The sequence below is a fragment of the Chlorocebus sabaeus genome, chromosome 13 (assembly GCF_047675955.1).
Source record: "Chlorocebus sabaeus isolate Y175 chromosome 13, mChlSab1.0.hap1, whole genome shotgun sequence".
Classification (NCBI taxonomy): Eukaryota; Metazoa; Chordata; class Mammalia; order Primates; family Cercopithecidae; genus Chlorocebus; species Chlorocebus sabaeus.
Window position 1 is genome coordinate 44186188 of NC_132916.1, and position 16848 is coordinate 44203035.

Below are 16848 nucleotides of genomic sequence, written 5' to 3' on the forward strand. Positions count from 1 at the left end.
TTTTTTCCAAGATCAAATCTATAATTGTATTGTAACTATGAATTTACTAGTTGCAGGCTTTTACACTTCTGGTTTCATAAAGGGGATTATACTCAATAAACACAGCTACTTAATACCCAACTACAAAAATTCAGAGGTTAGAGGTTTTTGTGTTCCTGCAAAGTACGAGATACTATGTGCTGTGATCATCTCAAACAGAGCAATATTCCAAAGAACACTCAGTTTCAGAGCAGAGAGACGCGCATTGATTTTACGGCAAGGCAGAACAAACTATGGGGAAATATAGAAGTCATAGTCATTTATGAGAAAGGCACTTAGGAAGGTTTATGGGCTCAAGTAAGGCTTCCTGGGGACAGTGACATCAGAGCTAGGGTTTGAGGGATGGGTAGGTAGTGATGAGAAGAACATGGATTGGATCAAAGAAGTGAAAGGTGACATCCAGTGGTACTACAATGCTATTGTCACTTTTAATCTTATAATGAGTGCAAGGTCAAGGCAATCACAAGAAAACAGATAGAAACTGCCATGTTTAGTTTTGCTTTGGATTGACTGGAGAAGGGAAGATTAATTAAATGGGGCACATGCTTTTCTCTTTTTCTTTTTTTTTTCTTTTTTCCCTGATCCAACCCTTTGACTCTTAAAATATTGAATAATATCCAACGATGAAACATCCAATGATTATTGTAGAGGTGAACACTCTTCCCTTGAGGAAATAGCTTTCCTGTTGATAGCTTTATTCAAAATCACGTAATTTCACTCTGTGAAGGAATATAATGCAGAGTTTATAGGTCAGACTTAAAAAACCAGAATGCTTGGATTGAAATCCTGACTTTAACTATTGTCTTTTAGCAAGAATCTTTACCTCTTTTTGCCTCTGTGTTCTCATTTATAAAATGGGCATACTACTAATGCCTAAGATGTAGAATTTTGTATTTATGGAATAAGAGAAACATAAAAAGTACAATGTCTAGTACATTGTCAGCACTCAGTAAATATTAGCTTATTGCTATTCAATTGCAAAACTACCTGGGACTCAACTCAAATATTCAAGCAAATAGAATCTTCATCTAAACGGGTACATGAAAGGTCTTGGAAACACAGAGGCAATAGCTTGATTTTGGATATGGCTTATTTGGAGATTAGTGTAAATCCAAAGAAAAATGTTCAAGAGAGTATAGGCAACTCACACTCTATCTGGGATGTTAAGAGTTAGCATTCCAACAGTGGATATGGCAGGATGGTAGAGTTGTTCAGGCTATGGCAGAAACCATGGTCAGAACAATGTTTGTGTAATAACCAAGGGTGGTTGGCAGGGATGGGCATAAATTTAGTGGGACCCTAACAGGAATAATAAGAATATAGGGAAGCCTCTTCTAGAATATTAAATAGATCAAGTCTCAGTAGGAACCAGAGCCAAATTAGATACAAAAGCATCATGTTGTACTATTGACTGTGAAGTCACTAAAGGATATAGAGGTTTTCATCCTAACCAACACAAGGGTATACATTATACCATGAGGCCTGTGAGAACTCACAACTTAATAAGATAAATGAAAAATGAGTGTCTTGGATTGGCTTGCTCACTCCAGGTATACCAGTTGCCTTGGGTAAGAAATATACCTTCTAATTCTCTGTTATCTCAAATATAACACAAGCTTGGTAATACATATTTTACAAGGTTGCTGTAAGGATGAGAAAAGATAATGTATTAAAAATTATGCAAATTTTGAAATGTAGTAACAGAAATTTTGTTGTAGTTATTGTATTATTTTTATTCCTTTGTATCTCTTCAGTGTTCGTTCTTATTCTACATGTCTCTTCAGAGGAGAATCTTGTGAAGATTTTCTATGTTCTAAAGTGTTTTTTTAATATATCTGGGAACCCTCTTGTTTTTAACCTTACTTTACATACATTTTATTGACTCCAGCAGAATGTTTTTAACCCTCCAAAAATCTTCTCTTACTTGGGAACTGTCATCTCTACTGTAGATATCATGCAGCTATTTGAGAAGTATTTAAAAACTTCAGACTGAGTTAGAAGCACTGTTAGGTCAGTGTGCTTGTGTTGGGGAAAAAAATTAAAAGCTGGGCACTGACTACTTATTTTTCATTTGGAATTGCAATGTCAGAATCACTGTGGTAAGAGTTTGTTTTGCCTTAACTGAATGAAGTCATCTATTCATATTCACCCATTTATATTTACTAAGGTAATTTTCACTTATTTCAACTCAGAAGACCTTCCCTTCTTTTAAGCTCAACAAAAGATTTTAATTTACTTTGGATCCTGCTGTCATTAGAAAATTTATCTTTGAATAATAAGCAATATGCTAATCATGGAAGACTGTTCTTACAGGATGATCATTTCATGACCTCCAAGTTGAAAACTCACTTAAGCTAAAAGCATTGATGGTACATTTTTATTTAGTTGTTTTCCTCTGTATAAATACTTCACAACTAACATCCTCTGGTGGATGGCTTTATTAATATACAACATTGGTTCAGACACTTGATTAAATTCTACTGGCCTGAGGATAAAAATAAACCATTGCCTTTCCACGAACCACATTTACCTATTTATTCAGCGGCAACGGCACTCACACTTTTCTAAACAGCCTATGGAGTATTATTTGTAAGCTAAACATCATGTTTATAAAATGTAGCCTTTACTTTTGATTATTGTCTGAATTCTTGTTGGGAAAAATTGAACATTCTCATTTGATCTATGCATATAAAGTCATGACCAATATAAATGTGAAGGAAGAAATGTGCATGGTTGACATGTTACCACCCTCAAAATAACAAAGAATTATATTGAAACAGCAGGCTTTGACCTTTTCCCCCAATTACATACACATTTTATTTTTGGATACATATCCCCAACTTGCTTTCCCAAAAGGCAGCTTTAATTCACATTCTCACCAGCAGATTTTATTATGCTGGTTTCCGCAGATTTTCAGCAGTGGGTGTTTTCAGTCTTTAAAACCTTTTCAAATCTGAGTTATGAACGATAAATCTCAATGTTGCATTTATTTGTTTTTAAAGCAAATATTATGAATGAGACTATGTATTTACCACCATGTTTATTCATTAATAAGTTTTCTTACACTGTGATTTCCTTACTTACAACTTTTGCCCATTTTTCTTTAGGGGTGTTAGTCTCTTACCTATCTTTTATATTAGGCCATTTCTACACTTTAATAGGTAATTGTGTTTCATAACTTATTACATGCTCAGCAGGATTTCACTTTTAAAGCAAAAGGTCTGGTTAGGTATGTGATAGGTTCTTCAGAGTTACGAGTTCTTTACAAAGGAACAGGCTCAAAATTCTGGCTTGAGACATTTGAAATATTTTTTCCCATATGAAACATAGTAATATATGGTTATAGGTCTCTCATTGATCAGGAATTTTAAGTACTGTGACAGGATTTTTTTTTTTTTTTGTAGTTTTTGTTTTTCTAAGTGCAGGTATACACAAGTGGATAATTTATAATTTTTAGTTAATGAAAGACTCATCATTGGTTCACACATAGTCTATTTTTATTTAGAGATTTATTTACTTATTTATTGTTAAAAATGCACTGAACAATCATGAAGTCACTCCTATAAATGAAAACTAGAACTTGACAATTATCTCTAATTTTCTCCCTCCATTCCATTCACCTGCCTCTGACTACGCAAGGCAACCAGCACTTTAAATACACTACTTCTCGTTTTTATATAGTCATATACCAATATGCATCCTTAAATGTATATTCTTTGGTTGTAGTTATGTTTTAAAAAAAACTTTAGACAAATTAAACATAACAGAATCGATTAGAGCAAAGAACAAGCCATGAATTGAACAGTACTGAGATCCAGAAGCAATTTGGAGAGCTCTGCTCAGCAGTATGAGGAGTGTGCTTTACTAGGCCAAATACAGAAGCAAATTAGAGAAACCACCTGATTAGCTACAGGTGGGCATCTGACCTTTTGAGCATGGTGTAATGAGCTGATTGCTTGTGATTGGATGAAACACAGCTGCTTGTGATAGGCTGAAACTTGGCTGTTTGTTATCCTTCTAAATTAGGTTTCAGTTTCTTACATACTAAGTAAATTAGTGATATGGTTTAGCTGTGTTTCCACTCAAATCTCATCTCAAATTGTAATCTCCATAATTCCCACCTGTGGAGGGAGGGCCCTTGCAGGAGGTGATTGGATCCTGGGGGGTGATTTCCCAGATGCTGTTCACCTGCTACTGAGTGAGTTCTCAGGAGATCTGATGGTTTTATAAATAGCAGTTTCCCTTAGGCTTATCTCTTTCCTGCCACATTGTGAAGAAGACGCTTGCTTCTTCTGCGCTTTCTGCCATGATTGTAAGTTTCCTGAGGCCTCCCTAGCCCTGCGGAACGGTGAGTAAATTAAACCTCTTTCCTTTATAAATTAACCAGTCTCAGGTAGCATCTTTACAGCAGTGTGAGAATGGACTGATACAATTAGGTTGCAATTTTCTACATAGGGACTCAAGGGATGGAGGCTGACTCAGGCCAAATTTGATTTAACAGTTGCTTGTAACTTTATGAAATGTATCATTATACTATATGCAATATTTATGGGAATGTGTGTTTTACTTACCTTTTGTTTTAAAGATTCATTTAATTTTTTTCTCTCCAGGCAATTTAAAAAATCAGTCTTTTAGAGTGACAGAGTATTCTGTACTTCCAAATGTTACTCATTTTAATACTGAGATTTTAAAAAAACAGCAGTGATTATAAGTTCAGAGAATCACTGAGAGGATGTCATCACAATAAGAACTGATTTTTTATTTGGCTGTAGTGATTTTTCTTGTTTCCTCAAACTCGTGAAAGTAGCCTTTATTTTGCTTATTACTTTTATTCAAACAAGAGCTGGCTAAAATTGAGAGACTAAAGAATAATGTTCCCAACCAAGTGTTTTAATCATGCTGCCCAGAAACCCCTCTCTGTTTATGTAGACTGCATTCCTACTTCACACAAACAAGGTTATAATTATTGGAGACACCTTTATAGTGTTAAACTTTTGTAATTAGCCTTACACTAGGCATATTTTTTCTCACATTTACTTTAAGCAAACTATGTTTTAAAAATCTATTAAAATCTGACACATATGGGACTTTGAGCCCGTTTATTTGCTTAATTTAATTTGTTCTAATTAGGAAGTGAACACCAATTAAATAAGTATTAATTGATTGTGAGACATCTGTCTCTCAGAAGTAGAGCTGTAACTATAGTGCTGATTATCTTTTTTTCATCCTTCCCATGATAGCCATAATACCAAGTTTTGTAATGAGAAATAATCTTAATAATCACATAGTCCAGTGGTTTTCAATTCTGCCTGTATATTAGAAACACTGGGGAGTCATTACCCTGCCAGAATTATATTTATAATGATCAGAAACTGGAACAATGCAAATTACTATCAATAAGTTAATGAATAATTCTGTGATATAATAAAGTGGAATATTACCCACCAATGAAAATCAGCATATTGAGTCACAGAAGCTAGACACAATAAAATACGTACTGTATGACTCCATTTATACAAAGGTCGAGAGTAGGTCAAATTAACCTATTATTGGAGAAATGAGATAGCTGTTCGGGGGAAAGAGAAGGGAGTATTAACTGTTAAAAAGCAAAGGGGAATTTTCAGAGAAGATGAGAATATTCCAAGTATTTTCTAACATTTTATTATGAAAACTTTCAAATATACAGCAAAGCTGAGAGAATTTTACAATAAATATCCATGCCCAAGATTCTACCATTAACATTCTACTATGATCCTTTTGTTACAAAAGTATCCACTTATCCATAATTTTACCCATCCATGCATAAATTACTTTTGTGTATCTCAAAGTAAATTGAAGATACTAATATAGTTACCATTTGTTTATCATTTATTACCATTTACTACCATTGGCAATCAGCATGCATATCATTAACTAGAGTTCGATACTTTAGTTTTTTTCCTTTTGAGTAATATTTATATGCAACGAAATGCCCAAATGTTGTTTATATTTACAGAGTTTGGACAAATGAATACACCTGTGTAATCCAAACTCCCATGAAGATACACAACATTCCTATTATCACAGAAAATTTCTTTATGCTCTTTCTTGGCATTGGCACTCTCAATACCCCCAGAGGCAATCATTGTTCCGGCTTGTTTGCTCAATAGATTATTTTGCTTGTTCTATACTTTCATACAAATGTAATAATACAATATGAAATTGTGTCAAGCTTCTTTCACTCTTCTTGAGATTGATTCATGTTGATATATGTATTTGCAATCTATTTTTGTAATGGTGAGAAAGTCCATTGCATGAATATATCAGCATTTTATATACACTTCTATTCATGGACACTTGAAATGTTTCAAGTTTGTGCTGCCATAAAAACAGCTTCTTTGACCAATTTTGTACAAGTCTTTTTTTGTGAATATATGTTTTAATTTTTATTGGAAAAATATCTACAAGTAGGAGTGTTGGTCACATCATTGGCACAAGTTTAATTTTACAAGAAACTGGCAGACTTATTTTCAAAATATTTGTCTTTTTAAATCTTTCCACTAAAAATGTGAGTTTCAGTTGCCCAAGAATCCCCCAAATATGTAGTTTTATCAGTCTTTTTAACTTTTATTCTGGTGGGAATGTAGTGACATTTCGTCGTGATTATAATTTTCATTTCCCTAGTAATAATTTGAGTACTTTACTTTTTTTCCATGTGATCATTGGTTGTTTGTATATCTTTATCCATTTTGTTAATTTTTTACTGGATTAATCTTTTTTATTCAGTTGTAGAAATACGTGTTACATAATTCCTTTCTTGGATGTATATTTTGGAATATTTTCTCCCTGTTAATTATTCTTTTAATATCATTTTATGACCAGACATTTTTAATGAGTTTATCAATTTTTTACTTCCACAGTTATTTTCTATGCATTTCTAAAATATGTTCATATATTTCTAATTCATGAAAATATTCTTTGACGTTTTATTCTAAAAGCCTTACGTATTAGGTTTAGAACTATTGTCTATCTTGAAATTTTCTGTATGATGTGAGGTAAGAGTCAAGGCTCATTTTCTTCACATGGGTATAATGTTTTCTCTGCATCATTTGGTGAAATTTTCTTTTCTCATTGCGTTATTTTGGTGACTTTAACAAAATCAAATGACAATAGAAATATTTCTAGGGTTTCTAAGTCTTGGAATCAGGTAATACAAATTTTCCAATATTGTTTTTTAAAATTGCTTTTGATATTCTGTATCTAAATTTTGATATATTTCATAAAAATATTTGAATATGTACAGAATCATAGCATCAATGAAGAGAGATAAATTGACTCCTTTTCCTATTTGCATGCCTTTTTTTTCTTTATCTTGCCTGACTGCTCTGGCTAGGACTTCCAATACTATGTTGAATAGCAGTGAGTGGGCATTATTGTCTTGTTAGAGTTCTTGAGAATGCTTCAGGCTTATGCCTGTTAGGTATGATGTTGGTTGTGGGTTTGTCATAGATGGCTCTTATGAAGGTCTAATATCCAGAATCCATAGGGAACCTAAACAGTTCAACAAGCAAAACATAACTATTGAAAAGTGGGCAGCACACATGAACATACACTCAAAAAGAAGACATATAAATGGCCAACAAACATATGAAAAAATACTTAACATTATTTATTAGAGGAATGCAAAACAAAACCACAATGATAAAAAGTCAAAAATAACAGACACTGATGAAGATGAAGAGTAAAGGGAACATTTATTTCTGATGGGACTGTATACTTTTGTAGTTCTCTGGTTATTTAGGGAATGTAAATTAGTTCAGCCACTGTGGGAAGCAGTTTGGAGATTTCTCAAAGGACTTAAAAATAGAACTACAAGTCGACCCAGGAATCCCATTAGTGGGTATACACCCAAAGGAACATTGTTCTACCAAAGGTATATGTTCAACCTAGCACTGTTCACAATAGCAAAGATGAAGAATCAACCCAGTTGGCCATTAATGGTGGCTTGAAAAGAAAATGTGATATATGTGTGTGTGTGTGTGTGTGTGTGTGTATGTATATGTATATATCTCATATAATACACCGTATATATATAATGTGATACATATATATATCATTATGTGATAAATGTGATCTATATATCACACACATATAGGTATTTATATACATATATATACAAACACATATATACACACACACACACCATGGAATACTACACAACCATAAAAAAAAATCATGTCCCTTTGCAGCAACATGGATGCAGCCAGAGGCCATTATTCTAAATGACTTGATTCAGGAACAAAAAACCAAATACCACATATTTTCACTCATAAGTGGGAAGTAAGCATTAGATACACATGGACATAAAGATGGGAATAACAGACACTGGGGACTAGTAGAGATAGGAGAGAAGGAGGCAGGCAAGGGATGAAAAACTACCTCTTGGGTAGTATACTCACTACATAGGTAATGGGATCATTTGTATCACAAATCCTAGCATCATGCAATACATCCATGTAACCAACCTGCACATGTACCCCCTGAATTTAAAATGACAGTTGAAATTTTATGTTAAAGTTTGTCAATTATTTCAAAATATTTTTTGGGATTGCATTGAATCTACAGATTACTTTTTGAAGAACTGACATCTCAACCATGTTGAAACTTCCAGTCAATCCACATATTTAGCTTTTAAATTTCATTTATCAAAATGTAGTGTTTGGAATATAGGTATTGCACATCATTTGTTACCCTTGTTGTTAAGCATGATTTTTTGGAACCTATTGTAAATAAATTTATTTTAAAATTTTATTCTTCAGTTTCTGCTGGCAGTATACAAAATACAATGACTTTTGTATATTAATATTGTACTCTGTAGCATTAATTTATGTATGCTTAGTAGTTTTTATACTACACAGGAATTTTACGTACAAAATTATGTGCCAATAGACGGTTTCATTTATTTTAGATCTCTAACTTTTATTTCCTCTGTTTCTTATTGCAATGGCTTTTACCTACAGCATGATATTGAGTAGGAGGGGTAAGAGTGAGCATCCTTGTTTGGCCAATTATTGTGGGAAAGTATTCAATATTTTACCTTCATATGTGATGCCAGCTGTTTTCTCTAAATGTTATTTACCAATTTGCTAATAATTTTAAAATTATAAATTGGTATTTTATATAAAATCTTTGCGTCTTTTGAACTAATCATACAGTTTTTCTCCTTTATTCCTTTGTAATAATGATTTACATTAATAAATTTTTGAATGCTATAACAGTCTTGCATTCTTGGCACATCCACTAACTTTTCCTCATAATATATCTGTTTATATATTGCTGACTTTCATTTGCTTGTATCTTAGTAATAGTTTTCTTGTTTCTATTCATGAGGGATGAGTACTTATTATAATTTTTATATTTTTGTCAAGTTTTGTAGTAGGATTATGCTAGCTTTATAATAAATGGGAATTATATTCTCTCAATTTCTAATATGTATCGGATTGCTGTTTTTTTTCTTAAATATCTGATAGCATTCACAAGTGAAGTGATCCGTGCATTGTGTTTTCTTTGTGGAAAGGTTCTTCATATTCTCTCTCTTCCTGTCTCTGTCATTTTTTGTGTATATATATATATCTACAGATATACACATGTAATTATAAAGGGCTATTATGATATACTGTTTTATATTGTGCTACTCTTTGTTCTTGGTAAGTTGTACTTTTTAAGGAATTTGTTCATCTTACCTTTGTTGTTAAATACATTGGCATACATTGTGTTATATCACAATGATAACATCTGTATTGGTAAGCCCTATTGTATTTCTGATGTTGGTATCTTGTACTTTTTTCCTTTATTAATCAATATCTCAAAATATTTCTTATCTTCAGCTTTTCTATTAGCCAGATTTTGGCTTTGATAATTTTCTTGATTGTTTCTTTATTTTATATTTGATTGATTTCTGCTCACTTATTCTTTCCTTTAAGTAACTTGCGCTTAGTCTTTTTTTGTTTTAGCTTCTTAAGGTGAAACCTTAGATCATTGAGTTCAGAGTTTCCTTGTTTTGAAATACAAGCGTTAAAGCTGAAAATTTCCCTTGAAATGTTTCTTTAGCTGTATAACACAAGTTTTTATATGTCTATTATTCAATTGAAACATTTTCTAATTTCCATTGGGTTTTTTCTTTCACGTGTAAATTTAGAGGCATATTTAATTTTTCAATATTTTGTGGCTTTGTGGATATATTACTGTTATTGATTTCTAAATGTAATTACATATTGAGTAACCTTACTATGAGTACTGTAACTAATTATGACAAACTCGATATCTTAAAACAACAAAAATATGTAACAATACTCTGGGTATTATACATCTTGGGGGAAAATTCCTCTTCTATGGACTTCTGAAAGTAGAAGACAATTTATCTGCCTCCAAGATACAATGGTTAGAGAGACATGGGATAACAATTGTAGGAATTACTATTCCTAAAGGGAGAAAACGGAAGAAAGAAAGGAATCATCAGTTGTGAGAAATTTTGAAATCTAACTAGACAAATTTCATTAGGTTTCAAAGTCTAGGATTAACTCTCTGTCATTTGAGACTCCATGCCTGAGCCCAGGGTTCTGCCCTTGAAGGTGTTCTTCCTTTTTCTGGAAAGAGAGTGCATATTTGCATCTGAGTAGTTTTATCAGCCTGTTTCCTGTCTGTAAAATTTTGGGAGTCCAACAACTTTTTTATTTTGTCTGTATCTGAATCCAAGCTGGTAATGTTTTTGGTGACATAACATTATCATTTAGGTATATGATCTGTCTTTAACATAGCATGTGCACCTGAAAGAAATGTGTGTTCTGCAGTTGTCTGGTTTAGTGGTCTATAAATATCAATTCGGCCAAAGTTGTTGATTATCTTATTTAGATCATCTGTATCTAATTTGTATCTGCATCTAATATACATCATTTGTATTTCTAGTTTTAGTTTGTTTTTGTGGGTACATAGTAGGTGTATATATTTATGGATGTTTTATACAGACAAGCAATGTAAAATGATTAAATCAGGGACAATGGGGGTATCCATCCCCTCAAGCTTTTATCCTTTGTATTAAGAACAATTCAATTATACTCATTTTATTTAAAAATGTACGATTATTACTGACTATAGTCACCCTATTGTGCTATCAAATAGTAGGTAGTATTCTTTCTAACTATTTTGGTACCCATTAACCATCCCCAACACTTGCCCAGCCTCCCACTACACCTCCCAGCCTCTGGCAACCATCCTTCTACTCTCTATGTCCATGAATTCAATTGTTTTGATATTTAATTCCCAAACATAAGTGAGAAAATATTTGTCTTTCTGTGCCTGGCTTATTTCACTTAACACAATGATCTCTGTTTCCATCATGTTGTTGAAAATAACAGGATCTCATTCTTCGTATGACTGAATAGTTCTTATTGTGTTTATGTACCACATTTTCTTTATCCATTCATCTGTTGATAGACACTTAGGTTGCTTCCAAATCTTAACTATTGTAAATAGTGCTGCAACAAACGTAGGAGTGCAGATATCTCTTCAATATACTGATTTCCTTTTGTGTATATACCCAGCAGTGGGATTGCTGGATCAGATGGTAGCTCTATTTTAGTTTCTTGAGGTACCTTCAAACTTTTCTCTGTAGTAATTATACAAATTCACATTCCCTCCAATAGTGTACAAGGGTTCCCTTTTCTCCACATCCTTGACAGTATTTATTGCCTGTCTTCTGGATATAAGCCATTTTAACTGTGGTGAAATGATTTCTCATTGTAGTTTTAATTTGCATTTCTCTGATCAGTAATGTTCAGGACATTTTCATATGCCTCTTTGCCACTTGTATGTCTTTTGAAAAATATCTATTCACATCTTTGCTTGTTACTTGATCAGATTATTGGATTTTTTTTTCCTGTAGAGTTTCTTGAGATCTTTATATATTCTGGTTATTAATCCCTTGTCAGAGGGGTAGTTTGCAAATATTTTCTTCCATTCTGTGAGTTGTCTCTCTACTTTGTTGATTGTATTCTTTGCTGTGCAGAAGCTTTTAAACTTGATGTGATCACATTTGTCTATTTTTGTTTTGGTTGCCTATGCTTCTAGGACATTGTTCAAGAATTTTTTGTCCAGACCAATGTCTTGGAGATTTTTGCCAATGTTTACTGGTAGTAGTTTTATACTTTGAAGTTTTACGTTTAAGTATTTAACCCACTTTGATTTGATTTTTGTACATGGCAAAAGATAGGGATCTAGTTTTATTCTTCTGCATATGGATATCCAGTTTATTGAAGAGACTCTTTTCCCCAGTATATGTTATTGGCACATTTGTGGTAAATGAGTTCACTGTAGATGTGTGGATTTATTTTTGGGTTCTGTATTCTGTTCCATTTGTCCCTGCCAGTACCATGCTCTTTGGTAACTATAGTTGTGTTTTGAAATCGGGTAAAGCAATTCCTCCAGTTTTGTTCTTTTGGCCCAGGACAGCTTTGGCTATTCTGCGTCTTTCATAATTCCATATACATTTTAGGATTGTTTTGTCTATTTCTGTGAAGACACTAGTTGTTATTCTGATAGCAGTTGCATTGATTCTGTAGATTGCTTTGGGCAGTATGGACATTTTAACAATCTTGGTTCTCTAATCCATGAACATGGACTATTTTTTTCCATTTTTTGTGTCCTTTCCCTTTTTGTTCAGTATTTTATAGCTTTTTATTATACATATCTTTCACTTGTTTGATTAAGTTAATTCCTAGGTATTTTTATTTGTGCCTACTGTAAATGGGATTACTTTTTACCTTTTCAGATTGTTCACTGTTGGCAAACAAATGCTACTGATTTTTGTATGTTGATTTTTGTATTCTGTAACTTTACTGAGTTTGTATATCAGTTCTAGCAGTTTCTTGTGGAGTCTTTAGGTTTTTCTTAATATAAGATCATATTATCTGCAATAAGAGTGAATTCTTTCTTGTCAATTTGGATGCCCTTTGTTTCTTTCTCTTGTCTGATTGCCCCAACTAGGACTTCCAATACTGTGTTGAATAACAGTGGTGAAAGTGGGCATCCACGTTGTGTTGCAGATCTTAATGGAAAGGTTTTAAGTTTTTCATTCAGTATGATACTAGCTGTGGGTCTGTCATATATGGCTTTTATTATGTTGAGGTATGTTTCTTTCCCTGGTTTTCTGAGGGTTTATATCATGAATGGATGTTGAATTTCTCAAATGCTTTTTCAGCATAAAAGTGAAATGATCATATGCTTTTATTCTTAATTCTATTGATATGATGTACCACACTGGTTGATTTGCATATTTTAACTATCCTTTCATTCCAGGGAGAAATTCAGCTTGGTTGTGATGAATGAACTTTCTAATGTATTGTTAAATTCAGTTTGCTAGTATTTTATTGAGGATTTTTGTATCAATATTCAGCAGAGATATTGGCTTGCAGTTCTTTTTTTGATGTGTCTTTGATTCTGGTATGAGGGTAATAGTAGCCTCATGAGTTTGGGAGTATTTCCTCCTTCTATTATTCAGAATAGTTTAAGTAGGATTAGTATTAGTTCTTTAAATGTTTTGTAGAATTCAACAGAAAATCCATTGGTTCAATCTTGGTAGGCTGTATTTGTGTAAGATCCTGTCCATTTCTTCTAGATTTCTAATTTATTGACATGTAGTTGCTCATAGTACCTGCTAATGATCCTTGGAGTTTCTGTAGTATCCCTTGTAATGTCTCATTTTCTATTTCTAATTTTATTTGAATCTTGTCTCATATTTTTCTTAGTTGGGCTAAAGGTTTGTCAATTTTTTTTTTCAAAAGACCAACTTTTTATTTCATTGATCTATTGTATTTTTTTTTCTATTTCAGTCTCATTTATTTCTGCTGTAATCTTTATTATTTCTGCTACTAATTTTGGGTTTTCTTTTCTCGTGCTTTTCAAGTTCAAGATACATTATTAGATTGTTCATTTGAAGTTCCTCTTTTTTGATGTAGGCACTTATAGCTATAAACTTCCCTGTTAGTACTGGTTTTTGCTGTATCACATAGGTTTTGATATGTTGTATTTCCATTATTTGTTTCAAGACAATTTTCAGTTTCCTTCTTAGTTCTCTCATTGATCCACTGGTCATTCAAAAACATATTATTTAGTATCCAAAATTCTTCTTATTAATTTCTGGTTTTATTCCACCATGGTCAGATAAGTTGATTGATACCATTTCAATGTTCTGATTATTTTAAGACTTGTTTTGTGACTTAACATATGCTCTATCCTTGAGAATGATCCATGTGTTGAGGAAAAGAATGTATCCTGCAACTCTTGGATGAAATGTTCTATAAATATATATTGGATCCACTCGGTCTGTAGTGCAGAAAATTTCCTTCATTGGTTTTCTGTCTAGAAGATCTATTCAATGCTAAAAGAGGGGTGTGGAAGTCTTCAGTTATTATTTTAATGGGACCTATCTCTCTTTAGCTCTAATAATATGATTTATATATCTGGGTCATCCAGTGTTGTTGGGTGTATATTTTTGTAATTGTTAAATCTTCTTACTGAATTGATTTCTTATCATTATATCGTGAGCTGCTTTATCTCTTTTACAGACTTGTCATGAAATCTATTTTGTCTGATATACGTATAGCTACTTCTGCTTTTTAACAAATTTCCATTGGCATGGAATATCTTTTTTCATTCCTTTATTTTTAATCAATTTGTATCTCTATAGAGGAAATATATTCCTTGTAGGCAACAGGTCAATGAGTCTTATTTTTTCATCCACTCCTCCAGTCTATATCTTTTGATTGGAGAGTTTATTTCATTTACATTTAACGTTATTAATTAAGGACTTACTCCTGACATTTTGTTACTTGTTTTCTGGTCTTCTCTTTATTCTTTGTTTCCTTCCTGTCTTCCTTTAGTGAAGGCGATTTTCTCTGGTGACATGATTTAGTTACTTTTTTATTTTTTGTGTATCCATTTTATGTTTTGGGTTTGAAGTTACCATGAGGCCTGCAAATACTATCTTGTAGCCCATTATTTTAACCTGATAACAACTTACGCTATTTGCATAAACAAAACTAATAAAAACATCTCCCTATTTTAAAATATTTTATTTTTGTTTATATCTTACTGTATTATGTCTTAAAAAGTTGTAATGTTTTATTGGTTCACCGTTCAGTCATTCTATTTAGGATAAAAGTAGTTTACACACCATGGTTACAGTGTTTATAGTATTTTGTCTTTATTTACTATTACCAATGAGTTTTGTACCTTCAGGTAATTACTTATTGCTCATTAAGGTCCTTTTTTTCCCTAACTGAAGTACTCCCTTTAGCATTTCTCATAGGATAGTTCTAATGTTGATGAAATCTCAGTTTTTGTTTGTCTAGGAAAGTATTTCTCCATGTGTGAAAGATATTTTCACTAGATATACTATTCTAGGGTAAAAACTTTTCTTCTTCAGCACTTTAAACATGTTATGCCACTCTCTCCTGGCCTGTAAAATTTCTGCTGAAAAGTCTGCTGCCAGAGGTGTAGACGCTCCATGTATGTTAGTTGTTTCTTTTCTCTTGATGCTTTTAGGATCCTTTCTTTATCCCTGACCTTTCAGAATTTGATTATTAAATGTCTTGGGGTAGTCATCTTTGAGTTATATCTGCTTGTTGTTCTATAATCTCCTTGTACTTGGATATTGAGATATTTTTCGAGGTTTGGGAAGTTCTCTGTTATCCCTTTGGACAAACTTTCTACCCCTATCTTTCTCTACCACTTCTTTAAGCCCAATGATTCTTAGATTTGCCCTTTTGAGGCTATTTTCTAGAAATAGAATGCTTCATTGATTTTTATTTTTTATTTTGTCTCCTCTTACTGTATTTTCAAATAGCTATAGCTTGTCTTCAAGATCGCTAATTCTTCCTTCTGCTTGATAAATACTGCTATTAAAGGTCAGTATGCCAATTGCATTGTTTAGCTGCAGAATTTACTGCTTGATTCCTTTAAATTATTTCAATCTCTGCTAAATTTACCTGATAGGTTTCTGAATTCCTTCTTTATGTCATCTTAAATTTATTTGTTTGTTTGCTCAATGCAGCTATTTTGAATAATCTGAAAGGTCACATATCTGTTTCTTTGATTGGCCCTTAGTGACTTATTTAGTTCATTTGGTTAGGTTATCATTTTCTGGATGGTGTTGATACTAGCAGATTTCTTTGGTGTCTGGGCATTGAAGAGTTGGGTATTTATTGTATTCACCAATACCAGTCTAGGCTTGTTTATACCCATTCCTCTTGAAAGACTTTCCAGGTATTCAAGAAAACTTGAGTGTTGTGATATAAGCTATATCTGCTTTAGGAGGCACCCCAAGCCCAGTAACACTGTGGTTCTTGCAGACTCATAGAGGTACTGCCTTGGAGGTCTTAGATAAGAATGGGGAGAATTCTCTGGATTACTTAGGCAGATACCCTTATTGTCTTTCCATGCTTTCTCCCAAATAGTCTTTCTCTCTGTTCTGAACCACCTAAAGCTGAGAGTAGAGTGACACAAGCACCCCTGTGGCCACCATCTCTATAGTGTGTTGGGTCAGACCTGAAGCCAGCACAGCACTGGTCCTCACCCAAGGCCTACTATAACCACTTCCTGGTCACTATCTGTGTCCACTCAATATAGCCCTGGGGCTCTACAATAAGCAGGTGGCACCAGCCAGGCCTGTGTCCTTCCCTTCAGGGCGGTAATTTCTGCTAGGCCCCAGGTGAGTCCAGAGGTGCTTTCCAGGAATCAGATACTAGAATAAAAAACCTTAGAAGTCTACTTGGT

The 16848-nt window shown here is 33.1% G+C and overlaps 1 long non-coding RNA gene across 3 annotated transcripts in view; it reads left to right on the forward strand.

The window, feature by feature from the left end:
- The first annotated feature begins 4109 nt into the window (after positions 1–4109).
- The window catches only part of LOC119625198 (uncharacterized), a 457728-nt gene continuing 444989 nt past the window's right edge, over positions 4110–16848 (forward strand). For all 3 annotated transcript variants that reach the window (XR_012095130.1, XR_005241295.2, XR_005241296.2), the window contains exon 1: positions 4110–4387. This is a non-coding gene — a long non-coding RNA (uncharacterized lncRNA). The remainder of the gene's footprint in view (positions 4388–16848) is intronic.